This window comes from Rattus norvegicus, chromosome 17, assembly GCF_036323735.1.
Source record: "Rattus norvegicus strain BN/NHsdMcwi chromosome 17, GRCr8, whole genome shotgun sequence".
NCBI classification, from domain to species: domain Eukaryota; kingdom Metazoa; phylum Chordata; class Mammalia; order Rodentia; family Muridae; genus Rattus; species Rattus norvegicus.
The window spans coordinates 17489506-17513150 of record NC_086035.1 but is presented as its reverse complement, the minus strand read 5'-3'; the positions used below and the strand labels follow the sequence as shown (position 1 = coordinate 17513150).

The window sequence follows — 23645 nt, the reverse complement described above, 5'->3', positions numbered from 1 at the left end:
TTATTATTAAGGCAGTAATAATTTATAGATACGGCCAAAGGTGAGGTCATGCAAGGGGCATACTTAAATATAAATATTAACGTGAAATTTAAAAACTATTTTAGTTGAAAAATTTTGTGTTATTTTCTTGCATTGGAAAGATCTTGAAAATACACTTTTTTTTTTTGGTTCTTTTTTTCGGAGCTGGGGACCGAACCCAGGGCCTTGCGCTTCCTAGGTAAGCGCTCTACCACTGAGCTAAATCCCCAGCCCCGAAAATACACTTTTAATTTGGAAACTTACCTTGTTCTTATTTTTAAGCTCAGAGCCTGGGACAAATTGATCTACTTAGAAATATTTACTTCTCTAATTGTTTATAATCTTGGCGAATGCCCATCAGCTAAGGTTTTGGGAGAATTCCCCAACAAAGGGTTTTGAACATTGACCCACTCTCTTTCAGGGAATTGCTCATCATTGATTCTGCTCATGGCTTTGGATCCTGGCAAATGGCACAGAGCTTTGCACATGTGTGTAAGAGGCATATGCTACAGGGTTACTGGAGTGGGTACTGCTCCTGCATCCAAACTCATAATTAGAGATGATCAAGATGGTCTGTACCACTAAAAAGAGACGTCTTAGTCCTACTTGGTCACACAGCCTAGTGGTCAGAACTCTTTGTAGCACCTCTCAGCTAGGAACTCTCTCTTCCATCTTCTCCCCTTTCTTTCCTCCCGTCAATCTCTCTCTTAACCTCCTTCTTCTCTCCTCCTTTTTCTTCCTTTTCTTCTCCATTATTTCTCAAATTTCTTTCCCTCTTGACTACTTTCTTGCTTGATATTTTTATTATGTATGTTATCTATTAGGTATATAATAATTATTATTATTTTTCTTTTCTTTTCTTTTTCGGAGCTGGGGACCGAACCCAGGGCCTTGGCTTGCTAGGCAAGCGCTCTACCACTGAGCTAACTCCCCAACCCCTTATTTTTTTTTTTTTTTAGTAAAGATAGTAAAAGGTCTGATTCTTGGAACAAGAAACATAATTTTAGTGCAGAGTGAGCAAATATCATTAAATACACACAACTAGCCAAGGTGTTGTGAAGGAATAGTTTATAAACTACTAAATTACCAGTGAGCAATTCCATGAAGAGAAATGACCATTTTGTTCTATTGGCACATGACATGATATAGTCACACACAGGTATGTGACCGTTTAATCCCAGATCCACACTGAGGGTGCAAGAAAGGATGTTGGAGGCTCGTCGGTTCGTCTATCTCATTTTACAAAAGATGAGACAGAAGCTCCAGGAAGTTCCGGTGTTTCCTAGGGTTGCCCAAGTATATTCATTAGAGCAGTGCACAAAGTCACCCTCTCACTTCATGGGCCTGGCATTGGCTTTCCTTGCCTTTCCCCTGGCGTGGCCTATGTAACAGTGGTAAGTGCTGTGCTCACCAATGAATAACACTACTTAGCACGGTTATCACTTTGTCACATTGCTGCTATTCCTCTGTCTTTCCACTGCTTCATGTAAATATACATACATGCATAACTTTAAATATTAATATTAATTTTTTAAAAAAGCTTTATTTCAGTGTTCTCTGAAGTATTTGAAAAGAAGTTGCAAACACTCCCTTAAAAGCTCAGGATACACCTTCTAAGAGCCGAGGTAGTCTTCTATGTTAAGTCTAGTGAATTATCTCAGGCAGTCAGTTTAGGGTTAACTCGATATTATCATGTAAGATTATATCTAGAGTCAAGCTTTCTAATTTTATGTATCATATTCTTCTGTGGGCTGAGCGAGGGTCATGCCCTGCATTTGTTTGGCACGCCCATTTAGTTTACTTAATATGGAATAACTCTCCCACCAGATTTTTAAGGCCTTTTATTACATGGCCATTTTGGAAGAATCAAGTACAATTGTCTTGTTGAATTTGATTTGTCTGATGTTTCCCTGCATGAAGACTCAATCATGTTTAAGGGTAAGATAACCACATTGGCAATCTCTCTTCCAGTTTCACATCTGTCGCAGTGATAAATACCCATACGTAACAACGATTCAAGAAAAAGAAGCTATGGACTTGAATGAGAGCGTGTGAGAGGAGGGGGTACATGGGAAGGATTGGAGGGAGGAAAGGGAAGGGGCAAATGATGTGATTATATTATAACACACACACTACACACATATACACACAGACACACACATATACACACATACACATATACATATATACACATACACACATACATATATACACATACACACATACAAACACACACATATGTACACATACACATACACACATACACATACACACATACACACACAAACACACACATATACACAAACACACACACATATACACATACACATACACACATACACACACAAACACACACATATATACACACGCACATACACACACATACATACACAAACACACACATATATACACATACACACACAAACACACACATATATACACACACATACATACACATACACACACAAACACACACATATATACACATACACACACAAACACACACATATATACACACACATACATACACATATACACATACACACACATACACACACAAACACACACATATATACACATACACACACAAACACACACATATATACACACACATACATACACATACACACATACACACACATATATACACACACACATACACATACACACACAAACACACACACTACACACATATACACACAGACACATACACACACATACACACATACACACACATATACACATGCACATACACATACACACACATACACACATATACACATACACACATACACACACATACAAACACACACATATACACATATACACACAAACACACACATATACACATACACATATCAACACGTACATATATACACATATACATACACACATACACATACACACATACAAACACACACATATATACACATACACACATACACACACATACACACACACACACACACACACACACACACACAACCACCACAGGCGATAAATGGGTTTATTTATCTTATGCATCCAAGTTACAGTCTACTGTATCTGGAAAGTCAGGACAGGAACTCCTGCAGCTGGTCACATCCCACCACAGTCAAGAGTAAAGACAGAATACAAACATCCCTGCTTGTTGACCCCAACAGTCACACAATTGAATAGCAAGACTAACAGTTATAGATCTTTCTAGTGAGCCTGAATGAAGATATTGAAAGAGCATAGAATACAGAAAAAATTATCCTATGCATTTGATGTATATATTTTAAAAGCTTTACTAATTTGATAGACAAAACTTTAAAAAAGATTTATTTATTAAATTTACATGTATTAGGACATCACAAAGGTACAGACCTGGTTATATTACTTCTTTTATATGATTTGCATCCTTTAAAAGTTCTTTTGGAGTTTGATGGCTTAAATATCAGATTTTATGTACTGGGTATTTTTAGTTTTGGACACAGAGTCCTACTGCTCAGTCTGGCCTGGAACTCATTATGTAGCCCAGGCTAGCTTCCAGCTATAGTCTTTTTGCCTCAGCTTCTTAAATTCTGGGATTATACGTGTGCACCAATGTGCCTAGATTTTAAGTTCACTTTTAAATCACACACAAATAAAAATTGTGTGTCTCTCATATTTGTTATAGCATTTTCTCTGCTGTGCCCTCTTATTTAACCCCACTTTGTTTTTATTTTCTCCATCAAGGGAGGAACCATGGAGCTGAAGAGAGCGAAACTGAACAAACCCATCCCGCACCCCCAAAGGTGAGGAACACTTTATTTTCAGTCAAGCAGAACTGCTCATCATTCGATACCACGCTTTGTGAGGTAATGGACGAGTCTGGAGATTTGATCATAGTCAATATGTCTAATCATCGAGGAAGCTGACACTTTCAAAAAAAGGCTGAAAAATATACATTCTATGCTTGTTATACCTCCTGATGGACTATGGCCAAACCCTAAGCGAATGTTCTCATTTTGCAGAAGAAAGCAGTAATAAGTTAGGGCGGGACTACTTCGAAATGCCAATTAATGTCAAAGTAGATGTTTTCATATCCTCTATCGGAATGAAAGGTGGGAAGAAGTCTTACTTCTGCATGGCGTTCACTGGAGACTTGTGCTAGTCCTGTGGGGGAAGCTGGAGCACAACTGGTCAAACATCTCACACAATGGGGTGCTGATTGGTAGGAGACCCAGTTGTGTCCAACAGGGCCCAGTCTAAGCGAGGCTTTAAGGAACACTTCTCTGAATACTGGGGCAAGGAGACCAAACTCTTCTTATCAAATGTACCCAAGTCCTAAACTGGGAACATTAATAGATATGGGGGATGAGGGAACCCTGTTCTAAAATATCTCAGTTGATGGAAATTAACTCAGTAGTAGGCACACATACAAAATGCAATGAATTGGGAGAACTACAGATAGAAATCTTCATTGAGGCAAAAAAACTCTCCATTATCTGAGCTAATCAAGCAAGGGGAGTATAATGTTTTGTTTTTGTTTCTTTTTTTGCCCCCTCCCCATCCCGGCCAAGTCTAATGTTTTTATTTGTATCAGTCAGGACTCTATAGAGAAACTCAGAAGGCACGCGTGTGTGTGCACGCGAACACACACACACACACACATACACACACACACCCCATTGTTTTATGCTATTGTGGAGGTTGAAATCAGGCAGCCTGGAAATTCTGGCAGGAGTCAATGTTGAGTCTCAAGGTTCTCAGGAGGTAAGACTCCTTCCTCCTCTGAGGATGTCAATCTTTTAGAGCGCTCCGCTGACTGAACATGGTTCACTTACAATGTGGAGGCTAATTTGCATCATTCAAAGTCTATCCTCTATAAGATCTAGGGTAGCATTTGGCTAAACAGTTGGGTGCTGTAGCCTAGCCAAGGTGACCCATAGTATCACCCATCCCAATGGTATACAAGAACACCACATGCCAGTGACTGAATTAAATTCAGATTATTAGTGGCTGGCATTTACTGTTTGCCCAAGTCGGACTGTATATTTTGGGTTTAGTTTTGGCAACACAGTTAATGAAGGGTAAGGGGTGAGTTAATTGGGATGGTGAATGCCTTAGAACACATGGCACATGAGTAGCCAGAGAAACCATGATGCTGCTTAGAAAGGCTACACACAAAAGCTCTACTAGTTAGACATCTTTCAAGAAAATTTTCTTATTTATTCATGCAATTTATTGAAACAGAGTTTCACAGCCCTCGTTGGCCTCTGTGTAGAACTCTCTGTGTAGATCAAACTGGTTTCAAACTTGTAGCAATCTCCCTACCTCAGCCTTCCAAGTACTAGGGTTGTAGCTGTGTAGTCAGGTGGTCACAGCTGTGTACACAGTAGTCAGTGTCAAGGACCCATGCAGGAGTAGATCACGGGTGAGACTCAAACAATAGCCACATTGCAATCATGCCATGGGATCTTTTTCTTCTATTCTTTCTTTTATTGGGTTTCATTTCCAGGAAAAGCCAAAGCTAACCAAGCAAAAAGCTCTCTGAGAAGTGGTATTTCAAACTTTGAGTGTGTAACACTGTAAAGCCAATAGTCCACAGCAGGAAAATGAATTCCCATATAGTTAAATCAAAGTAAGTAAGGGACAGAAAGATAAATGACATACTGATACGTGGATAACATTGACCTCAGAAGCAGAATAGAATGGTGACCATGAATGGGGGGTGAGGCAGGAACAGGGAAATGTCACTCAAAGGTTAGTTTCAGGGAGACAGGGAGAACAAGTTCTAGAGATTGTATTGTGCAGCACAGAGAGCTAGAGTTAATACCCTGCATGCTTCAAAACTTCTAGGAGATTTTACATGTTATCACGACACCCAGATAAGCATGCATTGGGGGCATCCCACGGTTCTGTGCCCTATAAAGATACCAAAACGCCAGAAGCATGTTTCATTGATTTGGCTTAGAGCAGATGCACTGTTGGAAACAAGTACTGGGACAGGAAATTGCTATTTCTTAGCAGGTCTCATATGTTCATTTGAGATGCTGGAGTCCCAGTGCATGTAGTGCTCTCAGGGGTTAAAAGCAAGGAAGGTGTGGTATCACAGGAGACTTTGATTCTATTTTCAGAAGTGGAGAGGTGGATAGTTGCACCTAGAACAACACGACATGCTTCACTACAATGTACTTGAATGGTATTTTTCAAATGTTTTGGGATGGTGATGCTTGAGAAAAAATAAAAAATATTTTTTCTGTGTACATCCAAAAGGAAGTGTCTTAGTTATGTTTCTATTGATGTTATAAGATGCCATGACCGAGGTAACTTACAGGAGAAACAGTTTGTTAGAGGCTTACAGGTTTACAGGGTGAGCCTGTGACCGTCATGGTGGGGAATGTGGCAGCAGGCAGGCAGGTAGGCAGGTAAGCAGGCAGGCAGGAGGCAGACTCTAGAGCAGTGGCTGAGAGTTTATATCCTGATCCATACACATGAGACAGAGAAAGAGGAAGAGGGGAGAGGGGGGAGGGGGAGGGGAGAAGGGAGGGGAGAGGGGAGAGAGAGAGAGAGAGAGAGAGAGAGAGAGAGAGAGAGAGAGAACTAGGAATAGGGGGGTAGCCTGGGCACCTTGAAACTCACAGCCCATCCCTAATGACACATTTCCTCCAACAAGGCCATGTCTTCTAATCCTTCCCAAACAATTCCACCAACTGGAGACTAAATATTCAAATGTATGAGCCTATGGGGGCCATCCTCATTCAAACCACCATAGGAAAACTACATGTCAAAGTGTAGAAATGAAAGGGAACCATTTTGTTTCTATATAAGGGCTTGTTTTCTCATTGAGTCCGAGATTGTGGTGCTATTTGAAGGTGCTGTCCCAAATATTTAAGAAAAAAGGATCTAATAGGCAAGGCTTAGTTGGTAAGATGCTTTCTGTGTATGTACATGGAGCTGATTCTGGATTCTTAGCACCATTGTTTTAAAAGTCAGGGGCAGGTGTGTGTGTGTGTGTGTGTGTGTGTGTGTGTGTGTGTGTGTGTGTGAGATCTTCAGGTTCAGTGAGAGACCCTGTCTCAGACAGTGATGTAGGGGGTGATGTAGGCAGACATCCAGTATTGTCTCCTGGGCTCTACATGTGCTGCTCATGCCTGTACATGCACATACAGGTAGGTGCATACACATATAGCACACACGCAATGTAATGGTTACCAAAAAGGTTAGTTTCCTTTTGCATTTAAGGATTGCCTCATTGCATTCTGGGATCTTTTGTTTTCATGATGTCATTATTCCTGCCTCTCTATGCACGTATGCCAGGGTGCACAATTTTGAGGTTATTAAGTCACTTAAGGGGCAAACGCAGCCCACCCGGCTGGCTGGTTTAGAATCGTTGCTTCTGCACTTGCTCAATCAACTCTGTATTTGTAGTTCTTGTTAATGCAGCTCTACCTAAGATATAAGTTTCCTGTATGTCATGGATGGTTTAATGCTGATTTGGGGGAAGAGTGGAGACATATGGATAGAGTGTACTTTATCCCCATGTGCACATTACTTATACAAATGGAGAGAATATTCAATATCTGCTTTATATCTCAGTTCTAGTCCAAACGGCAAGAGAATGTAGACTACAAGGAAGACATAACACTAAAGGGAAGCCCTCAAAGATAATTCCATCATCCATAATGCTAGGCGCTTCCTGGCATTATGACTAATAAAACCCAACTAAAAACACTTTCTAAATATTTTTATGTGCAAAAAAATAGGAAATTGTAATAAAATAATGGCTGTTATTTCAAACCATGGTTATAAAATGCCCTAGGGACAGAAATGCCTAATTATGAAATAAAAATAACTTCTCTGTCCCTCAGGCAATGTTTTCAAACTATTGCTCTCTTTAATGCTGTTACCATAATCAGTTCTTTTCCACAGAAGAAATGAAAAGAATTTGGGAATTCACAGTGCTGTAGGACAGGGCTGTGTCTTGGATTAAGACCAGAGTGGGGAGTATTAAAATGTTATTGTGAAATAAATCTATCAGCATTGTGGATGAGAGAAATACTCCTGTCAGTAATTGGCATTATGTGACAAAACTGTTCCCCAGGACATGCAACACACACACACACACACACACACACACACACACACACACACACACACACACGCACGTCTACTTGCCCTGTATAGGTGAGATGGAAGATGCAAGTTCTTCCCACAAGAGAGGAAGTTCAGATACCACCAAGACCCAATTTGGTGAAGCATGTGCTTTATTGGGTTAGTTATAGAAATATAGGTAAGGAGTTACTTATGGGGCAGAAATGACCCAAAGACAGATGTACCCCCAAAGCCCACTCCAACATGGGGAACAGGTCATAAAGCTATGAGCATACTTCAATACTGCATAGCCTGCAGGCGGTTCAGAAGATTGGAGAGTGTTACTTTGAAGTGACTCAGTTGGTCTAAACCTCCTCTAGGAAGCCTTGTTGCCTTTTGCTTCTTCCAGACAGCTAGTCTCAGTCTTCTTTGCAGCTTGACTCTTCTGAGTCTTCTTTGAAGCTATTATTGTTTACTTTTGCAGGGAGAGGGTCTAGTGAATCTAGTCAGCTTCAGGAACTTCCTAAGCTTTTTTCAGTGTTTACCTTCCTGTTTAAGAATCCCCCCCCCCCCCCAATGATTCAATCTCAGAGGACAGGGTTATACACCAATTGGCTAATAGTTTCCTTGAACCTTGGTATTTGTGTTTTCATGCAGGTGAGTTAAGAATTATGAATTTAAGAAGGAGTTGCATGACTTTTGTTGGAAGTTCGTTTTCAATCAAGGTAAGCTCTCTATGCCATCTTTCCTGCCTCACCAGTTCTCACTTCACGTTAAAAATGTCTTTTTAGAAATACAAAAGGTTGAAAAACATCTAATGGGTGAAGAAATGTGGGGCACATACGTGTGTGATATCAAGTTGTTTTTGATGTTTCTTCCTGAGATATTTAATCCTACAGGAAAAATATTCTAGAATTCTAAAGATTGATATGAAGGCAGATATTTTACATATTGCCACATGGAATTTATTTCAACTAGATTCTTTTAAAAGACATTTTTTATCTAATTATTTTGTATATCACTGTAAAACACTGCATTATTCTTTCTACTTGAAAGAAAAGCATTGAAGTTCACCATTGGAGAATGACCTGGCCTTGGCATCTAGACTTATCACTACCTTTTGGGTTGAATGCTGTGTTCTATATGATTTCCATCAGTTGCCTATGTAACTATGTCAACGTGTTCTCAGAATTTGTCAAACAGCCGGAAGGAAATTGGATAATTTGAGCAGAGTTTCAACAAAGGACAATTTATAATCATTGAAGCTTATAGATAAACCACAAGGAATAATCCAGAATGACTGAGGGGAATTCCAAGTTCCTGAGAATGAGAACTCTGTGAAAAGGGCTCTTTGACAAAAGCTTTGCTCTTAAGTCTGGGGACCGAGCCAGTGCATGATGATGCTGAAAACAGGAAGCTGGGTGGATAAACACTGGTTGTCTATCTTGCCCTATTTCAGTTTTTATCAACTCTAGTGGTTTTCTGCCAGCACGGTGTGCAGTAATATCAACTTTTTAAAAGCATGATAAGGAGTTATCATGTCTGAGTAGATTTGAAACAAGACCCCAGAGGTAGGTATGGGTAAATGTCCTTACCCCGTTATAGAATCAAGTTAACATTTAGGTTTATGGTTAAGGACAGTGTCTTAGGTAGGGTTTCTATCACTGTGACAAAAGCACCATGACCAAAAAGTAAGCAGGGGAGGAAAGGGTTAATTCGGTTACACTTCCAGATCATAGACCACCACTGGAGGAAGTCAGGACAGGAACTCAATCAGAAATGGAAACTGGAGGCAGGAGCTGATGCAGAGCCATGGAGGGGTGCTGCTTACTGGCTTGCTCTTCATGGCTTGCTCAGCCTGCTTTCTTATAGAAACCAGGACCACCAGCCCAGGGGTGGCCTCACCCACAATGGGTCCCCCCTCATTGATCACTAACTGAGAAAACACCGTACAGCTGGATCTCATGAAAGCATTTCCCCAACTGTGGCTCCTTCCTCTCTGATGACCCTAGCTTATGTGAAGTCGACTCACAAAACCAGCTTGCACAGACAGGAAGAGTAAGTTATCAAGCCATGGTGTTGAGACTTTCAGTTTACCTGTGTGGGGTTCTTTGTCTAATTTCTTTTGCAACAAAGTAATTTGTCTGGTTGTGGCTACATCGCATCCTGGGTCGCTTTGAGAGATACCTTAGCTTGGGTCAGCCATAAGAATGACCCAAGTAGATGATAGCTAGAGGCCTCAAGAAGACACAGGTTCCACTAAAGGTGACCGCTGGATTATCATCGGATTTAAAGTTGACAGCAAGTGAGTATGTCAGTGAGGTTTTCCCCCTTCTCTTCCCCCCATCTGCACATTCTACAGAAACAAAACATTTAGAGGTTTCCATGAGAGATGTTCAGTGGTTAAGACTGTGGGCTTCTCTTACACAGGGCTCAGGTCCAATTTGCAGCAGCAATATGGCAGCTCACAGCCATCTATAATGCCAGTCTCACAGATTCTTGACAACTTCTGACCTCATGGGCACTGCACCCAGACATACACACAGTAAGATATTCATACATATAAAATAAAAGCAAAACATATCTTTCTTTCAAAAGAGAGGAAATGTTTAGTTTGTCTCACAGTGTCAGGTCCACCATAGTGAGGAAGGCCTGTTGGCAGGACCACGAGATGCCTGGTCACGTCATAGCAAGTAAGAGACAGAGGGCGAGAGAAAGAGAGTGAGAGCGAGAGAGAGAGCGAGAGGGAGACGGAGAGGAGAAGAAGGAGAGGGAGAGGGAGAGGGAGAGGAGAGGGAGAGGGAGAGGGAGAGGGAGAGGGAAGAAACGGAGAGGGAGAGCAAGAAAGGGGGGGAGAGAGAGAGAGAGAGAAGAGAGAGAGAGAGAGAGAAGAGAGAGAGAGAGAGAGAGAGAGAGAGAGAGAGAGAGAGAGAGAGATGGGTGTAACCCTCCAAGGCTGACGTCAGGCATCACATCCCAAAGGTTCCCCACACTCAAAAAGCAGCATCCTAAACACACGTGGCTGTGGAAGACATTTCAGACACAAACAAATGCCACAACACAAGCTGTGTCCACTCCTGTGCTCTCTCACATTTTTCTTTCCTTTTCTCTTGTTTACTTTATCTGATTTTCTGGTTTTTTTTTGTTTGATTTGTTTTTTGTTTTTTGAGACAGGGATCTATGAAGCCCAGCCCCTTGAGTGCTGGCATTAGAAACTCAAGTTCCACCGCAACCAGCTCTCATTTAATTTAAGTCTTAAACCTGGGGAAATTACTTTGATTCAGCCCATGGCTTCAAGAGACTCACAATCGATCCCTTGTAACATGACAGTTTTAAAATCTAAATGAGCTCTTACTTGTAAAAACATTCTGAGTCTTGAGTGGATAGGAGTTACTGTGCCTCAAGGTGCCTCTATTAATGAATGAGTTTATCCATCTCCTCACTGAGGTTCAGGTGTGATTTAGGCAGACCCCCTGTGAGACAGGGTAGCTTCCAAAATGGAAAGTTTATTTCACAACTGACAGAACTATTTTATGCCCTTTCTGTATGTATGGCAGGCCGGGTGTCTGCTGGACAGTGTGATCTTCTTCCTGGGTAGGATGTGTTCTTTGAGACAAGGGGGCAGAATAGATTTGTAGCTGAGGATGGGAGGAGCTGTCCAAGAGACAGTGGGATCTGGACATCCAGCAGGGACGGGGACTGTTACTTGCTTTGTGGTTGCCCTGGAGTTATGAACACCCAGGGACCCATTTTCGAATCATTCTCTAGCTCACAAACCATGGGGCTTTGCGCTTTTCGATGCTCCTGACCAAGATAGGGCACGGAACAGAGAAAAAGCTAATTGGATGTTTCTCTTAGCCAAATGGGGGTCGACAAATGGCCAAGGAGAATGGAGATCAAGTGTCCTCCATTTTTTGTCTATTTCTAAGAGTTTCAGGGGGAAGCTTCATTGATACCCCAGAGCAAAATTGTTCTTACAAAAGCCATCAGTACAATGGCTGTCAAACTGTGGAAGAGGGGCCCATTTATTTCAGCACATTAGTGTCTCCTTCTGCCAATCCAGCCTTGGAAGATGAGTGAATCCCTGGGAAAGTATGACTTTGGCTCAGTGTGGAATTTATTTTCCTAATCTGACTAGTTAAGTTTACTTCAGAAGCTCTTTTCAAGTGACAGTGGCTTTATGGACATGCCATTGGAACATAACTCTTTTTGGTTCATCTCTCCCATTTATTGTGTTTGGGGAAAACATACAGAATTTGGGAGAAATTTGTGTTTAAGCTTTTAAGATTTCAAGTATATGTTTTTAGAACCAAACCAAACAAGCCCCCGTCCCCAACTGGTAAAAGCGTAGCCTTCTACACATTTTGAGTTTTGAGATAATGAGGACTTGACTTGAAAGGGCAGGCATAGGACAAAAAAGAGCAAGGGGAACAAAAAGTCTTAAAGAGGAGGAATGGCTGAAGTTCTAGTTGAGAGATGAACCACAGGGAATCCTATGGCTTGGTGTGTGTTTTTAAAAAGGATTCATTTATTTATCTTATGTGCATGTACATGTGTCTGAGTGTATTTAAATGCCCCATGTCCATACACTGCCTACAAAGGCCAGAAGAATGACCTGGATACCCTGCAAATGGGGGCTTTGTACTTGTAGATGCCTTGGACAGTCATGTTGATGTTCATAGAATGGAGATGTTCCAGGGCACATTGTTTCTGGAAGGTGGAAGCAAGATGCAAAGAGGAAACATGACAGAACTTTGGAATTTTGCAAGTAAAAGTTTGCCATGTCGGCTAATCTACATGTTTTATAGATGTATATGTATTTTACATAGGTACTATAGATCTACATAACATACATGTTATAGATGTGATAACGTACTAATTTATGATGGAGAGAACTGTCTCTTTCATTTGTGAGACTTGAATGACATAACATATACGAAGTGTTGGGAAAGTTATGGTCAGTATCATGACAGAATTGTCAGGAACTGAACGGCTGCCATGTACCAGGGAGTCCGAAGATTTCTACTTATAATACCTCATCCGTTTCTCCAGTGGCTGTGTAGAGTAGACGATTGTAGTATCTTCTTTTGCCTTGCCAGCTTCATGTGAAGGAGTGGGGTTCAGGTTCAACCTCTGTCATCAGACTTCAGAATTCAGTTCCCGATCACTGTATCCTAGAGACCCAGGAAGACACTGAAGCTGTAACTGTGTAAGACTGAAGTGCTTTCCCACACTTTCAGTCCTTGAATCATCCTAACTGTCAGCAGAGCATGCATTTCTCGGTTTGTGAGACCCAAGGGAGTGTGGGTGCACTGGAGACCCTAGAAACCTAAGGAGTCTGTGATCATCAAGGCCGTTTTAACTCTTTATTAGGTGAGTTTATGAAGACACAGAATAAATTTTTTTTAAAAACACCCACACAGAAGTCTTCCCTGTAATGCAATCTTAGTTTTAGCTCTCTTGAGGTTAAGTAACTTGAAAATAGTGTTTTTGGGCACTTATCACACTAAGCACCATGGGACATTAGACAACTGTGAAGGAGTCCATTGTCTTAATTAGTATTGTGTGCGGTTAAGTGGCACTGGTGACCGAGGTGCAACTAAGATGCAGGGACGTGAGACAAGTAGTGGCCAACCAGCTGGGTCGTAGGTGAGACGATGTGAAAGGTGAAACCCAAGGGATGAGCTGTGGGGGCTGCAAATGGTGGAGCCACAGTGTAGACAAAGCAAGAAGGGGATTGATACAGCGAGGGAGGCCTGGCGGTGTCATGCTTCTAGGACGGTGAATGGTTCAAGGTGACTAAAGACAAAGGTCGCTAGAGGTGACAATGAGACAAAGCTGGGGAGACAGGCAGTGCTCAGGCCGTGAAGTTCTCCTCGGACAGGGTGAAGAGTCTGACATCTATTTTGAAGGCACTGGAAGTTGCTGGTGCGACTGAACACAGAAGGGCTATGGTCCAGCAGTGTGCTCTACAGTACAGGGTCATCTTGTGTCATGGCTCAACTTAGGGTATTCAGGATGTACTGTAGTACAAGACCATCCTTATATAAGCATCGTATTTTTTACTTTAATACAACAACAACAACAACAAACAACAAAGATTCATCCAAGTAGCTCAAAAATGCTCTCCCCAACTTGGCCAACCCGAGTTCCATTCCTGGGACTCAGGCATTGGAAGGTGCAGCTACTCTCCTCTCCACATGTGTGATGTGGGCACACATACCTTGTCAATGCGTGTAGTGAGACTTTTAGATGCAAGAAACTACATAAGATATCTATATTCTATTATAAACTAAGGCTGCGTTAGGTAAACTTGCCCAAGTGTGGGCTACTGTAGGCTAGACAAATTACAGTGTGTACTTAGTGTGGATAGACAAATGTTTGACTAATGCCATCTTTGACTTATGGGTTTATCAGAGGTAACTCCCTATGTAATGTGTGCATGTGTGTGTACGTGTGGGTGTGAGCATGTGTGTTCATGGCGCATGTATGGAGGTCAGAGAACAAGCTCAGGTTTCAATCCTCAGGTATCTATCACTTTACTTGAGACAACGTCTCTCATGGACCTAGAACTTTGCCATGTAGGTCAGGCTAGCTGGCTCACGAGTTTCAGGTGATTTACCTCATTCTGCCTCCCATCTGGCCATTGCTGGGCCACAGGAGTGCACCACCAAACCTGGTTTCTTCAGTTAGTTCTGGAGATCCTAGCTAAAGTCTCTCATGCTTGTGAATTAAATGATTTTGCTATCCGAGTCGCATCGTCAGCCCCCGACCCCTTTATATATCTCAAGGAACATCTTGATAACGAACCTACAGGGTTCTGCTTGGCGAGAAACATGTAAACTAAGATCAAAAGCAAAAGCAGCACCTAACCTTTGTCCTGTGGCATGCCTCTTTTCTAGTCTGTGCCTTTCCCCCTGAAAGAAAAGGCCATTTCAAACAAGGACGAGGAAATATAGGTCCTGTCACTCAAAATCGTTAGTCCCTTGTCTCAGGATATAGTTGAACTTTCCTTCTCAACTGCACTATGCTCTAGGATGTTGGCACAGGTGAGCTGGTGCAGACAAGACTTTGCTCTTCTTATTTGCAATGCGAGGGAGTTGGAGTTGATAGTTGCTTGAGTTCCTTCTAGATTTGAAAACAAACCTCTTGAGGTTCTGATCATTTTCAACCCTCCCCACTCTTGCTGCAAAGGACTGATTTTTTTTTTTTTTTGGTGATATTTCTCATTTCATCCTTCCTTTTCCCTCCTGGGTGGTTTGAGTCATGGCTTGTGCTGTAGAAAGAATCGGAAATGACAGATGTTGAAGGTGAAGTAAAATCTAGGGCAGACCTTGACGGTCCCCACCTGTAAGTGATGAGGCCGAGGTTCCTCCACCATGTGACTTGTTCAGATTCTAGCCGGGGCGCAGAGGTAAAGTTAGGAGCCTGGAGACTTCAGACTCTAACCCAGTCTTCTTTCTGCTTGTGGGTATGGTGAAGAAGTTTGGTTCTCAGCTTGACTGGGTCTGGAACAACTACAATTCGTTGTTGGGGCCGGTCTGAGCGGGCTCTTTCAGTAGGGACATATTCAAGGAGAAGGCCTGCCCTGAAAGAAACTGTTCTTGCCCGAGGCGGTCCAAGGGAAATGGGTGCTGAGTGTCCAGCTCTGTTTCTTCCTGGTGATGACTCTATTTCATTAACACCATCCATCCTTTCCGTTGTTGGCTCCAGAACCCAATCTCTTGATTCTTCCATTGGGACTGTGATCAGGTTCTCCAGGAATCCTCTGGGTCCTTAGCAGCAGACCGAGGCTACTGAGTAGCCAGCAAGGCGGAAGGGGCAATTCCTGGGTTCTCAGCCTTGTCTGTGTACAGACCAAACATACAGACGGCTATCAGACTGTCCAGCCCCACTATAGTGTAAGCTCATCTAACGAATTCATTTATAAAGCATACTAACCCTGTAGTTCTGCTCCTGTAGTTCTGCTTCCTGACTAATATATCCGGGATTGTGTTACTCATCTGACAGCATGATGTAGCATGACATTACAGGTAATAAGCCAGGAAGAGAGTTGGATGCTATTGAAGATCTCCAGTGCTCTCAGGTTGAAAAGACTATCATTGTCAGTTAGGGATGCCGTTCGTTTCTTTGGGTTCAAGTTGTCTTAAAGGCTTTTTCCTTCCTTATCCTTTATAAATAATTCTTCATTCCGTGCTAATGTCTCTTTGTTCTCTCAAAGGCAAAAAATTCTTCCTTTCGCCATCCCCATTTCTCTCACATCAGCAGCTAAATGATCTTCCCCTTAGTTCAGGAAGCTGGCAGGCTCAGACCAAAGCCTTTGGATAGCCAGCTAATTAGGGAAAGCAGGTGTGGACGGTCCATTCAGGCTGTAATAAGTGCCCCAAATTAAAGGTATTGGTCTGTGAGTGCTAGCAGGTGGGAACCCTGCTTTACACCCCAACAGCAGCAAGGAGAAAGGAGGGTGTGGGTGGAAGACCCAAAGAGTAGGGAGGGAAAATTACTCTTATGACTAAAAGCTCTTTAGAAGAGAATGTGTCTGTTTCTAAATCATTGTCTGGTTTGCGATTAGGTCGAAAGACATATAATTGCCTTCCCTAAGAGTGTCGTGCTTCCTGAGCAGGGGCTCTGTGAACTGTATGGCCTGGGCAGGAATAATTCATGGTCTCAAGATGACACTTAGCCAGGAAAAAACCCTCATGGTTGCCTGCATATGTAAGCCCCTGTCTTTTGTGGTTTCCCCTCTCCATGTCATGCATTTGCTCAAATGGCTGGATTCCTCTGTCCATGAAACTCCTCAAATGCTGAGAGAGGGGAACAGAAAGATCTATTGTTGCTCGACTTCATGCATTACTTACCAAAGCTATTTGGAAATAAATTGTACAGCAGGAAATGGGTTCCTGTGAGCATACTTCTTCCTTTGTCATTTCTTTCTCTCTGACTCTCTCTCTGGTTTATTTCTGTGTGTTTAATAATTTATTTTAGCCTTTTTTGAATCTGCAGGGCATTTTTTTTCAGTAGGCTGTTATGGCAGGAGACCACAAAAGCAGCATAGACCGCACATTCGCAATACATTAATACATGGCTGAAATGCTAACCCGTGCAATAGAATAATTATAGCGTATCTTCATTGAAAGTATAGACATGGCTTTGTGATCACACTCATTAATTTAGATCCAAATGAAGCAAAATTATTCTGCATGGCTGCTGAGTTAATCTATGTGATGTAAGTAAAGAAAAATTAAATACGTTGTGACGGGAAAATGAGACTGAAGCCAAGCATTGCGGGCATGGGATGAGGACTGCTCATCTCCTCGGGCTTCTTGAATTCTCTTTTTTTTTGCAAAGATTTTTCAAGTGACTGGAAAAGTTATTCATCTATTAAATATATCTTTGAATGTCTTGACTAAAATTCCGAACCGTCTTCTTTACAGCTCATGTTTTGGGGGAAGAGATTACGTGACCACGTGACCACGCGACCATGTGACCACGTGACCGTATTCAGGCAGGCATCTCAGTAAGAGGACGTGGCTTTGGGACTGACCTGAGCCTGAACAACCGGGAGGAGGGAAAGGCTCTGGTGCTGTGGGTACTAGTTTTCGGGGCTTGAACACTTTACAAGTAGAATGCATATTGTGCTCGCCTTAAGCAAATAAATAAACAGACTTAATTAAGGGGGTGTGCTATCATGGTTTTGTAGGAATCTAGCCACATGTACACTGTGCCGTAGGAAATACCACCCTGGTGCCTCCTACCCCATTTCCTGGAGCTTGAAAGTGATAAGTAGTTTTGATTTTGTGATGAATAGGATTATATGTGTATCCTAAAGGATAAAGGAGTTGCTTTCATTTCTATGTATAGAAGTGAGGATGACAAGGAGCCATATGCCACTCCGAGGCAGCCAGGCAGCCACAGAATCTGTCCTTCATCTACTTGCAAGGTCATTTCTGGGGGTGAAAAACCAGAGTCAGCTCGACCAGGACCAATGTTTGCTGACCTATGTTCTGGAGATGAAGACATAAATAAGACATAGCCTCCATCCTGCTCGACTGCAATAGACCGGAAGAGAAGATGTGGGCAGATGCACCACCACAGACTTTGAGATGTTTGAAGCACATTAACAGAGAAACATTCCAGTCATCCTGGGGCATAACCAGCATTCTTAAGGTAAAGTGGCCTTTGCTTGTGAACCTCCAGTAAAGGTGTGGGTTTTAAGGATTGGTAGAAAGGAGACAGAGATTTGGGACACAGGGGCCAGCCATGAAGTAAAGTAGGGGTTGAGCGAGGGACTAAGCTACAAGGTCCTGTGATGTACGATGAAGGAGGCCAGTTTGCGATTAGATTGTGGCATTTGGAAGGCTGGGCTAAGATGCTCTTACAGGCTTTGGAAGGGAGGAGAACACCATAGAAATGTGTAAATAGACAGATACTATGAGGAACTTGAGGATGGTTGAGGATAGGGATACTTAGAGACTAGGAGGTGATTAGGGAATATGGCCCTGCTCAGTAGGGGTGGCGATAAGGAGCCTGGAGAGAAGAGTTTGCAACTTTAACCGTTGGATATTGAGATGGTAATAGCATTAACAGAAGCTCAGAGGAGTTTCGAGTGGAGGTCAGAAGGCAGGTTCATACTTAGGTATTTTAAGAGGCTGCTGGGATAATTCACCAATGGTGTGGGTAGCTGTTTGGAAATCCAGGTGGAAGGTGTTTTGGGCACTGGGGCCAAAGGGATGATTTTAAAGGGTCAAACAGACACATGATGTCTGATGAAGCTATAAAAATGGACAGCCTCACCGGTGGGAGAAAGAAAGAGGGGAATGGGAACCTTAATGATTTGGAAGGACGTTTGTTTATGTATAGCAAGGAGAATCAGATACCCAGCACCCCTCAGAAATAATGTGAGTTCAGTTGAACCCTAGGAGGAAGGAATTTCAAGGCCAAGCTAGAATTCAAGCAGAGGATGATGAGATGGTTGGAGGAGGACAGGAGCAGGCTGCAGCATCTAGCTTTCAGAAGGGCGTGGTCTCTTCACTGCAGTCACAGGCAGAATGGAGACTAGGTGACCTCTGACTCTAGCAGGGTGTGGAGGGTAAAGCTCACTCAGTGCTGCCCTTCCAATTTTGAGTTCTGACCTTGTGCCAGCCTAGTGATAGCTGGTCTAGTCCTGTCTAGGATGGGCTGCCACAGCCCAGCTCCCTGTCAGCTACGTCATCAGAAGGACAAACAATTAAGATGCTACGATGGGCTCTGCTGTGAAGCGATGGCTATTGGGAGGTCAACTGTAGGGCATGGACTTTCAGCCTACGCTTTCAATTCAGGGTGGGTTTATGATGGCGTGTCCTCCTAAGTCCAGGGCTCTCTCTCTAAGCTGCTTAGTAGTGGATTGGAAGAAGCAAGTGAAAATGTAGGTGCAGGGTACTATTCCTTCATAGTGAATAAAGTCGCTGAGATCAGTCTAGAAAGGGTGTGTGTATAAGATTGCATAGAGTGCTACAAACATTCTTGGATTTTCCAACCCATTGTGTGTGTGCCTTTATTAACCATTTTTTTTCTTGCTTCTATGAGCTTGAATCTCACATTCCCCTTGACTCAAATGCTTCGATAGAATTCCATGATAGAGAAGCCATTTTTTTCAGCAGGACAGCTCACGTGCTGGCCACGGACATCTCACTTATATAGACACCAACACATTGTCTTTTTGCCCTTTATCTGTGGAATAAGGCCATGGCGAAGCTGGAATTTGACAGTGCACATAAATACTGATTGTGAACAGGAAGGCACAGCCTTACCTTCTACAAAGAGAGTGCGAGTTGGCCAGCTACAGATCAGATCTCACACTTCTTTGTCTCTCCAAAGCCTTGCATGGACAAAGGGAACAGCCTTCTTGTTCAAAGGGAAGTCTCTACCCTCCTGGCATCCCTGGTATAGAGATGATAGAAAAATCTAATTAAACTTTAAAGGAAAAGGAAAAAAGAAGACAAAAGATGACAGTGGAGTCAAGTGAACCAAGCATCTGTGCCATCTTCACATGACAAATTGTCCTATCATATTTCTACTCAGAATGAAGTAAGTGACTGCTTCCATATATATTTGGCCTAGGAAATACAACAGATATTCTGATGAATGTATTCTTAAATATTTGTTCACAAGAATCCAAAGAGAAGTGGTTAATACTCTCTGGTGCTAATCTTTCATTTTAATCCTTTGAGACATTTTTATTTCACATCTCTGTTTTAAGCCGGAGGACCCGTGTCACGATTGCCCTTGTTGAAGGCTCTTGAAACAGGGGTTCCCTTTGCACAGCAAAGAGCGGATGAAGTTCTAAGCATTGTCTCAGATGTTAGGCAATCAGGTGGGGGCAAAAGTGACATCGCAGCAGAAATTTCACTGCTCTCTCTGATGAGTGCAGACATCAAAACGAAACGAAGGGAGGCCAAACACCAAATAAAGCAGTCATATCTTTAGCAGTAGTCCCAAGGGGGGGAAAAATAAGTTTTGCTCATGTATAGTTTCCACAGCCTCAGAAAGTCAGCGCCTGAGGTTTTTCAATCCCCTTGCTCCTTCTGCGTGAGGGCAATTATCTTGAGATGGATTTTATAGCAAATGTTAGGCTCAAAACTGAGAGTAATTCATGAGAATGCATTTATTCAGTGACTCGTTAAACTACATTCACATTTCCGCTAAGTTATACAGCTTGGGCTTTCTATGTGAACTGCTTGGCACATGTATATGTGTATTTATCTGCTGGGAGATATGTATATTGAATTCTTATGTGACTTTGGTCTCTTTCCTTTAAAATGTCAGCCTAACTTGGCCATTTGTTACCTCAGTATAATTTCTTTCCTTCACATTTTTCCCCTTACCCGCCTACAGGCAGGGAAATTTTTCCTTTCAGAGCCCACGTTTGCCTAAATGGGCTCTTGTGCTTTGCAGAGCATGGTGTACAGCCATTCGTGATCCCCGTGGCCACCTGTCTTCCAGTCTCATGGTTTCCGTATCATTCTACGTGCCGTGCATATTTACAATTGTATCTTTTCATGTTGTGGTGTTAAATCTGCATGTGTGGTGTGAACGGTGCCTGCTGAAGAGGGGACTGTAGCTTCCCGGAACTGGAGCTACAGATGGTTGGGAGCTGCCATTTGTATGCTGGAAATCAAACCTGAGTCCTCTGGGAAAGTAGCCGGTGCTCCCAACCACTGAGCCACCTCTCCAGCCCTTCTAATGTATTCTTATATTAACTGCCCCAACACGGACTCTCTTTGATTGTAGTTATTGTAGTATTGGGTAAGTAGCTTCTCTCTGTTGTAGGCGGAATTGTTTTTCCAGGAAAGATATAGTTCTGTGAATGTATAATAAGGTCTCCGTAGCTACAAGTGGAGGTGAGGTCACCCTGACTTAGGGTCACCTGCAAGTGTTAAGTGATTTGTCTGCAATTGCTGCTTATGCGTGAAGGAGCAGACAGTTGTTACATGTCTCTGTTTGTTTCCGTGCAAAGGCAGCCTGGCTCAGGAGAATGACCATTGGCCTTGGAGTCATGGAGACTTAGTGAACTCCATTTACAGATCATTTCTTAGGGGTTTTTCTTAACTTTTCTAGACTTCAGTTTCCATAATGATCAAGCGAGGATATGCATGCACATCTCTGGGCGCTTGTGAGGGAGAACAGAATGTCACCTGTGTCCCCAGAGGAACTGGCAAAAGGAATGGCTGCCTTGTGCACTTCCTTTTTACTTCCTCTCTCGGCTTCTGCAGCCAGTGAAATGTCTGTGTTGGAGCACTGCCTTTGGTCACATGGTGTGAGGATTGTTGCTGGTGCTGCTGGTGTCTCATAAGGGACGATGAGGACCTAGGATGGAGGACACCCTTGGGCCGATGGATACCAAATAGCCTTTCACTGTGGCAGTGAGACTCAAAGAGCAGTGTGTGACAAGGCTGCCTTTGCCATCTGCAGGGGCGGTTTGGGATGTGGGTTTCTATCCCTCCTCCATGTTTGCAATCAGTACTCAACTCTCCCAGGTGCAGTGAAGCAAGAGCCCCCTTGAGCCAGAACTTAAACTCAACATAAGTATCCATCTTTATTTGGGCTTTATCATAATGTGGCTTGTGGCATCTGGAAACTTATCTTTACAGACTTAGGTTTTCTGAAAGTTTATTCTGAATATCAAATAAGATACTTTCTCTCTCTCTCTCTCTCTCTCTCTCTCTCTCTCTCTCTCTCTCTCTCTCTCTCTCTCTGTGTGTGTGTGTGTGTGTGCACATACACTGATAAGCCCCAATATATACAGTGATGCCAGTTAAGAGCTTTCGCTTTATGGTAGTGTGAAAATTATGCACATACAATAGAAACTGAACTGTGAATGTTGATCTTCTCCCCATTACAACACTGAGGATGCCAGGAAGTGGCAGTGAGTTGCATCTTCCAGAGAAGCTACCCTAGAGCTATGACAAACAAATGACTCTGTAGTGTGTTGTGTTCCTGAGCCAGGATTCAGTGCATTATATCTATTCTCAGCTTGAGATTTTTGTATGGTTGTTATTATTAATATTATTTACTTTTGGAAAGTCTCATAATGCATATAGTATATTATGATATATTCACTCCCATGACCCTTTCACCTCCTTCTTTCTCTTCTAATCCCTCTTCTACTCTCACATCTCCTTTGCTGTTTTAGGACTGGCTGAATATAGTTATGGAGGCTTCCAGAAAGATATGTGTGTGTGTGTGTGTGTGTGTGTGTGTGTGTGTGTGTGTGTGTGTTATTATTTGCTGGAGAAAGGGCATCACTAAAGTAAACAGCACCAACTCCACTGGCAACCATGAACTGTCCCCACAGGGATGGGTAATGCTTCATGAGACCCTCCCTCATCTATGATGAAACATTGAAGCATCAATTTTTGTGGGTCTTATGTAGGTTAACCATGGTGGCTGTGTGTCCATGAGTGCAATGACCATGTGGTATCTAGAAGTCAGCATTTCACGGTGCTCCTTCCTGTTCTTCACCTCTTACATTCTTTCTTCCAACTTCTCTGTTATATTACCTGGGGCTTGGAGGGTGGATGTAGGACAGAGCACTCAATATTCATTTACTCACAGCACATCAACCACTTATGTAGAAACATAAGTGGGCATGCCCCACTACAAATGGAAGCTTCTTTGAGCAAGAATTAATCAGAATTAATTCTTCTGATAAGGGTTGGGGAAAGAATTCAGTTGTAGAGTGCTTGCCCAGCATGTGTAAGAACCTGGGTTTAATTCCCAGCAACACACACACACACACACACACACACACACAGAGAGAGAGAGAGAGAGAGAGAGAGAGAGAGAGAGAGAGAGAGAGAGAGAGAGAGAATATGATGATTTCAATCCAATATCTGAGATTCTAACTATGATCTGGGCATTAGGGCATTGAGATTTTTAAAGTTCCTTTGAGATTTCAATATGGATTTGGAATACTCAAATATCTATAGCTACAGACAAATGGTCAAAACTCATGATACACTGTCTAGAAAACTCTTTGAGTTAAACACATAGTTCCTGTTGAAATAGATGCAACATATTCTCTTGAAGATAAACTAGGCTTTATATGT

General features: G+C 42.5%; 1 long non-coding RNA gene across 1 annotated transcript; it reads left to right on the top strand.

Moving 5' to 3' along the window:
- The first annotated feature begins 349 nt into the window (after nucleotides 1-349).
- LOC120097957 (uncharacterized) lies at nucleotides 350-22094 on the top strand. Its single transcript, XR_005495903.2, has 5 exons — nucleotides 350-506; nucleotides 1990-2069; nucleotides 3718-3776; nucleotides 8716-8783; nucleotides 17493-22094. It is a non-coding gene; the product is annotated as an uncharacterized LOC120097957 (long non-coding RNA).
- Nucleotides 22095-23645: the final 1551 nt, after the last annotated feature.